This window comes from Chrysochloris asiatica, unplaced genomic scaffold (assembly GCF_000296735.1).
Source record: "Chrysochloris asiatica unplaced genomic scaffold, ChrAsi1.0 scaffold00123, whole genome shotgun sequence".
Lineage (NCBI taxonomy): Eukaryota > Metazoa > Chordata > Mammalia > Afrosoricida > Chrysochloridae > Chrysochloris > Chrysochloris asiatica.
Window position 1 is genome coordinate 6,058,985 of NW_006408641.1, and position 7,512 is coordinate 6,066,496.

The window sequence follows — 7,512 nt, forward strand, 5'->3', positions numbered from 1 at the left end:
TTATGCTTGAGAGTTCCATACCATTCTTCCTGGTATCCTATGGATTTTTAGCTTATTGTGCCAATCCCCACAGTCGAGTAAACCAATTCCTTGAAGTAAGTCTCTTGATATATATGAGTATGTTCTACTGCTCTGCTTCTCTTGTTGAGCCTTGGCTAATACAGGTTACACCTATATTAGCAATATAAGACCGTAGTTCGTTTATTTCTTTTCTTTTGGTGACTGTGTTTTCCCTTGTTGGTCTATTTACAGTTGCTGGAAATGCTGTGTTAAATGTGTTAATTTTGATTCTATCTTCTTTATTGCCATAATGTTTTACATAAATTAGTGAAAAATCTCATAAAAACCCCAAATGCAATCAATTATTACCACTTTACAGATGAAGAAATAGGTAACAACTGTTTAAGTCACTTGTTATCCATTATATGACTAGACAGTGACAAAGTCTGGTATTGAACCCCAAAGTCTGGCTTAGATTCTGTGTCCTTAATCACTGTACCACATCATCTCTTGTTACCGAGGCTGCTCCACCTGCTGAGAAATGTAATTGAATCTGAAAAGATAACAAGTCTACCCCTACCAGAACCTACATGATGGCATGGCTTCCGTGAGTGCACTGTTCTGACTCATTGTTGTTGTTGTTGTTATGTGCCGTGGAGTCGGTTCCGATTCATAGCGACCCTGCACAGGGTTTCCGAGGCTGTTAATCTTTACGGGAGCAGAACGCCTCATCTTTCTCCCGCGGAACCGCTGGTAGTTTCGAACTGCTGACCTTATGGTTCGCAGCCCGATTCGTAACCACTACGCTACCAGAGTGGCCCTGTATTGGGTTTCCCACGGGTGGCAGGTGGATTTGAACTGCCATCCATGCAGTTAGCAGTCCAGTTCTTATCCTACAGCACAACACCAGGACTGTGATTTCAATAACAGTATTATATTATGATGATACTTGTTTTGAGTAACATGGGCTGGGGGGCTGGGGACCCGCCTGTTCTTTGCTGCTGGCTGACCTTTTCTATAGAGGTTAGTAGTGAGCTAACAGCGCAGTCTCCTAATGTTTTTCTGTGATGGTAAATTTGAGCGCTAGTTAAAAGTTCCTTATTTTTGCAAATATGACAAAATCCCTGCAAGAATTACCAGGTGACAAATTGGGTGACTTCCATCTCGATGGTCCCCAATATCTGAATATCTGAGGACTTATCAAAGGACCATCATCCACTAGAGTTTGCAACCAAACGAGAGGGATGCATGAGCGTGGTGTGAGCTCTGAAAATGGTAGGCCCCTGAACCCCATTCCCATTGCTATCATGTCAATTCTGATGTGTAGAAGACACCATAGAACTGTCACACAGGGTTTCCAAGGATGGGAGCTTTCTAGAAACATATTGACACATCTGCCTCCCACAGAGCAGTTGGTAGGTTCCAACCATCAATCTTTTGTTAACAACTGATGTGCTTGATAGGATATACTGGTTTAAGGATAAAGATGAGAGCAACAGAAGAGCGGTCATACATTAGCCCACTTACAACAGGGCCTAAAACCCAGCATAAACTTCCCAGGGCCCCTCTTTATGACAATTTCCCCCCACAAGAGCTCTGTGTCATGTGCTCCCTTCCTGTTTCCATGGAAAGCTCCCAGGGAAGATCCATCAGTTACTGACTATAAATAACATAGCTCCCTCTCACAGGCCAATTTGCATCCATCCTAAGCCCAGCTGCAGATTGGAAGGAAACCCTTCCTGAGCTCAACTTTGTGTCACACAGGTGTTCGCTTTGTCTGAGCATGTCATCCTTCTCAACTTTGGCTCTCAATAGTTTAAAAAAATCTGGTGTCCCCGTTACATCTCAAATGACTTAAATCAAGATTTCAGAGGTAGACTCAAAGTCCTCCAGGTGATTCCCATATACAGCCAATGTTGAAAACCACTGGAGTAAGTATTCACAGGCATGATGGGAATTTATATCATCTGCTTTTGAGAGTTCTTATGCCACACAAAAAAGCACTAAGTGTCATGACCAGTTGGTCTCCTTTTATTCCTGCTGAGCAGAAAGAGAATTCTGCCTGTACATGTGTTAGAGCATGTGTGGATGTTTATGTATGAGTACATGTTCATGATGTGTGTGCACACACTCCTAAGGGATGTGGACACATGGTTCTGTTTCACTGAGGCTTCAGAACAATCAAGGATAGCTGTGCTGTTAAGAAATCATCAGCTTTATAACATTTGACTCTAGATAGCTTCCAGAAGTGCAGGTGTTCTGAGGGCGTGATAGGGATTTCCCCTTGCAGGAGGAAGCATGGTTCATATCTTTTCTCTGCTTGTCCACATGCTCATATCTGAGAATTCCAGGTCACCAGCAAGCAGTGAGGCTGGACACTACAGGTCATTGTTGGAACAGTTCCAGGACAGGTGAACTACACATAGGTTCTGAGATTAGACTGGTTTGTTATGAGGCCACCATCCTACACATTGGATATTGAAACCATGACTTGAGGCTACAGAAGCACTTAAAATGGTACAGATGCACCATAGGTGGATTTGCTTAGAACATGAAAGACTTGAGAGCCCCCCAGGTCTCCAACACTCCAACAGCCATGCTCCAGCTTCTCAGAAAAATAAGCCTTTCAAGAGTTCAATACAGGGGAAACTGTCCATTTTTTTTAATTGTGATTAAAAGACATATTAAAACCTTTTTCTATTTCAATATTTTTATGTGTATAATTCAGTAACATTAATTACTAGCCCCATCATCTTTTTCCAAATTTATCTACCATTCTTAAGCAGTGTGCCCTTAAACAATAACTCCCTATTCTACACCCCCCGACCCTTTACACCCCACCCCACCCCCCGTAACCACTAGGTTTGATTTCTACACATTTGCTTATTCTAAATAGGCCATATATATAATATCATACAATATTTGTCTTAGGACTAACATTCAGTATAATGTTGCCAAGGTTCATCATGTTGTAATATGTATCAGAACTTCATTTCTCTTTATGGCTGAATAGAATTACATTGTATGTATGTACCATATTTTGCCTATCCGTTCACCTATTGATGGACATATAGTTTGTTTACATCTTTTGACTATTGTTAATAGTGTTACAATTAACATTGGTTAACAAGTATCTGTTAAATTCCTATTTTTAGTTATTTTGGATGTACATGTAGTGGTGGAATTGCTTGATCATATGGTAATTCTCCTCCATTCATCTGCCATATCATTGTACTCTGGTTGATTGCATGTTTCTATAATACTGGAAGCGATGCCACTGGTATTTAATATACCAGCAGGATCAACCATGGTGGACAGGTTTTAGTTACATTTACAGGCTAAGGCAGAATAAGAGGAAGGACTTGGTAATCTACTTCAAAAAAAAAAAAAAAAGTGAAAACTATGAATGGCATTGGAGCATTGTCTGATATACTGCAGGAAGATAAGTCCTTCAGGTTGGAATTCATTCAAAATATAATTGGGTAAAAACTCTCTCTTCAAAGTAGAGTCAGTCTTAATAATATGGATGGAGTGAAGATTTGGGGACATTCATTTGGTCATGTGGCAAATACAAAACATCCACTAATAATTGGAATGTGTATTGTACAGAGCATGAATGCAGGAAAATTGGAAGTTGGCAGAATGAAATGGAACACTTGAAGACAGATGCTGTAGGTATTAAGTGAGCTTAAATAGACTAGTAGTGACCATTTTGAATTTGACCAGCATATGGTCCATTATGCCAGAGTAACAAATTGAAGGGTGTCACATTCATTGTCAAAAAGAACGCTTCAAGTTCTATCCTGATGTACAAAGCTATCAGTGATAGGATAATGCTCAAATGTCTACAAGGAAAACCAACTATTATTATTCAAATTTCCATACCAACTAAAAATGTCAAAGATGAAGAAACTGAAGATTTGTACTAACTATGGAAGTCTGTAATTGTCAAACATGCAAACAAGATGCATTGGTAATTACTGGTGCTTGGAGACGGAAAGATGGAAACAAAGATCAATATATGGAAAATACAACCTTTAGTAATAGAAACAACATCAGAGATCACATGATAAAATTTTACAAGACCTGTAACCTATTCATTCAAATATAAATTTTCAACAACATAAAGAGTGACTATACATGTGGACATAACTACATGGAATACATAGAAATCAAATCAATTACATCTATGGAAAGGTGATAGGGAAATTAGAACAAGGCCAGGGGTCAACTACAGAATAGACCATCCATTATTCACATGTAAGTTAAATTTGATGCTTAAGAAAATTAAAAGAAGTTCATGAGAGCCAAAGAATAACGTTGAGTTTATCCCACCTAAATTTTGGAAACATCTCAAAAATAGACTTGATGCATTGAACACTATTGACCAAAACACAGATGACTACTACTTTTGAAAGTGAAATAGCTAAAGCTAATGGAAGAAACAATGATGTAAGAAGTAAACAGAATATTTCAAAAGGCTGCTCTAGAAGACAAAGTACTATATTTTAATGAAATATGCAAAGACCAAGCTAGAGTTAGAAACTCAAAGGAAAAAGCATTTTTCAAGCTGAAAGAACTGAAGAAAAAAATCCAAACCTCTTTTTGCAACATTGAAGGATTCTGTGGTCCTGGAGCTCTGGTAGCATAGTGGTTACAAGTAGGGCTGCTAATCTCAAGGTCAGCAGTTCAAAACTACCAGAGGTTCTTTGGGAGAAAGATGAGGCTTTCTGTTCCCATAAAGATTTACAACCTTGGAAACCCTCTGCAGGGTTGCTACGAATCAGAACCAGCTTCACAGCACATAACCACCACAACCATGGTCCTGGTGTGGTACTGTGGGTTAATGCACTGGATTGAAAAATCGGTTTGAACTGCAAGGTCGGCGATTCAAATTCACCTTATCGGTAACCCTATATAGGTTCGCTATAGGTCAGTGGCACTTAGCAACAACTTGGATCATATGGGACTGCAGTGACATCATATGTACTGAACTGTGAACCACAAGGTACAAAGTTCAAGTCTACCAGTCACTCCATGGGAGAAAGATGAGGCTTTCTACTCCCTAGAAGATTTAAAGCCTCAGAAACCCTATATAGGGTTGCTATGAGTCAGAACAAACTCAACAGCCCTTAATAACAACAACAATGGACCATATGGCCAAAAAAATTGTGGCATGGCATCAAGAACATCATACAGGAAGAAAAACATTAAAAAGACAGAAAACATAGAAAAGACCCAAATGTATGTCAGAAGAGACTCTAAAGGATGCTCTTGAGTGTAGAGAAGTTAAAGTTAATGGAAGAAATTAGTATGTGAAAGAGCTGAGCAGAAATTTTCAAAAGGCTGCTCTAGAAGACCAAGTAAAGCATTATACTGAAATGTGCAAAGACCTAGAGTTAGAAAACTTGAAGAAAATGCTCAGCATTCTCAAGCTGAAGGAACTGAAGAAAAAAAATTCAAGCCTTGACTTGCTGTCTCAAAGGATTCTATGGACAAAATATTGAAGGATACAGAAAGCAACAAAAGGAGTTGGAAGGCATTTTCAGGCTCACTGTATCAAACAGAAATGGTCAATGTTCAGTCATTTCCGGAAGCAGCATGTGATCAACAACCAGTGGTACTGAAAGAAGAAGTTCAAGCTGCACTGAACGTATTGGCAGAAACCAAAGCTCTGGGAATTGACAGAACACAAATTGAAGTATTTCAGCAAACTGGAGCAGCATTGGCTATGCTCACTCATCTATGCCAAAAGATTTAGAAAACAGCTACCTGGCCAATTGATTGGAAAAGGTCCGTATTTGTGCTCATTACAAAGAGAGCCAATCCAACAGAAGGTGGAAATCACTGAACAATATAATTAATATAACTTACATGTAAATTTTTGCTGAAAATAATTTCAAAACTATTTCATCAGTACATTGTTAGGGAATGGCTAGAAGTTCAAGTCGGATTTAGAAGAAGACATGAAACTAGGGATATCATTGCTGATGTCAGATGGATCTTGGCTGAACACAGAACACACCAGAAAGATGTTTACTTGTGCTTTGTAGACTATGCAAAGACTTTTGGCTCCATGGATCATGACAAACAATGGATAACATTGCAAAGAATTGGTATTGCAGAACACTTCATTGTGCTCATGAGGAATCTGTACATAGACCAAGTGGTAATTGCTTGAACAGAACAAAGGGATATGGGATGCTTTAAAATCAGTAAGCTGTGTGCCAGGGTTGTATCCTTTTACCATATTTATTCAGTCTGTGTGCTGAGCAAATAATCTAAGACAATGAATTAGATGAAGAAGAACATGGCATCAGGACTGGAGTAAGACTCATTAACAACCTGCAATGTGCAGATTATACAATTTAGCTTGCTTCAGTGAAGCAGACTTAAAATGCATGCTGATGATGATCAAAGACTAGTCTTCAGTATAGATTGCACTTAAATGTTAAGAAAACAAAAATCCTCACAACTAAACTATTAAATAACATCTTGATAAATGGTGATATGATTGAAGTTGCCAAAGACATATTGCCTGGATCCACAATCAACACTCATGGAAGCAGCAGTAAAGAAATCAAGTGACATATTGCATTAGGCAAATCTGCTGCAAAAGACCTCTTTAATGTGTCAAAAAGCAAGAAGATCATTTTGAGGATTACAGTACAACTGACCCAAGCTATGGTATTTTCAGTTGCCTCATATGCACGTGAAAGTTGTGTAGTGACTAAGGGAGACTGTAGGAGAATCAATGTATTTGAATTATGGTGTTGGAGAAGAATATTAAAAATACCATGGAGTGCCAGAGAACAAACGAATCTGTGCTGGAAGAAGTACAACCAGAAATCTCCTTGAAAGCTAGGATGGGGAGACTTCATCTCTCATACTTCAGATATGTTATAAGGAGGGACCAGTCCCTGGAGAAGGATATCTTTCTTGGTAAAGTGGAGGGTAAGTGAAAAAAGGAAGACCCCCTAAATATATGGCTCAAAGGTAACAACAATTATGAGAATGGCACAGGACTGGATAGTTTTTTTGTTCTTTTTGTGTATAGGGTTATTATGTTGTGGAACCGACTTGATGGCACCTGACAAGAACAACAATTGTGTCCATTCCAAAGAAAGGTGATCCAACAGAATGTAGAAATTATGGAATATAATTTATTTGAGCACATACAAATAAAATATTGCTGAAGATAATTCCAATATAGTAATAGCAGTATATCAACAGAGAACTGTCAGAAATTCCAGCCACATTCAGAAAAGAATGTGGAATAAAGGATGTTGTTATTGATGTAAGGTATATCTTGGCTAAAAACAGGAAATACCAGAATGATGTTTACCTGTGTTTTTTGATTATGCTAAAGCATTCAACTGTATACACCATGCTGGGTAGGGTGGAGGGTCAGAGAAAAAAAGGAAGACCCCCAACGAGATGGATCAGCCAGGTGGCATCATTGATGGACTCAAGTGTGGCAGCAGTAGTGAGGTTGGCCCAGGATCGGACATT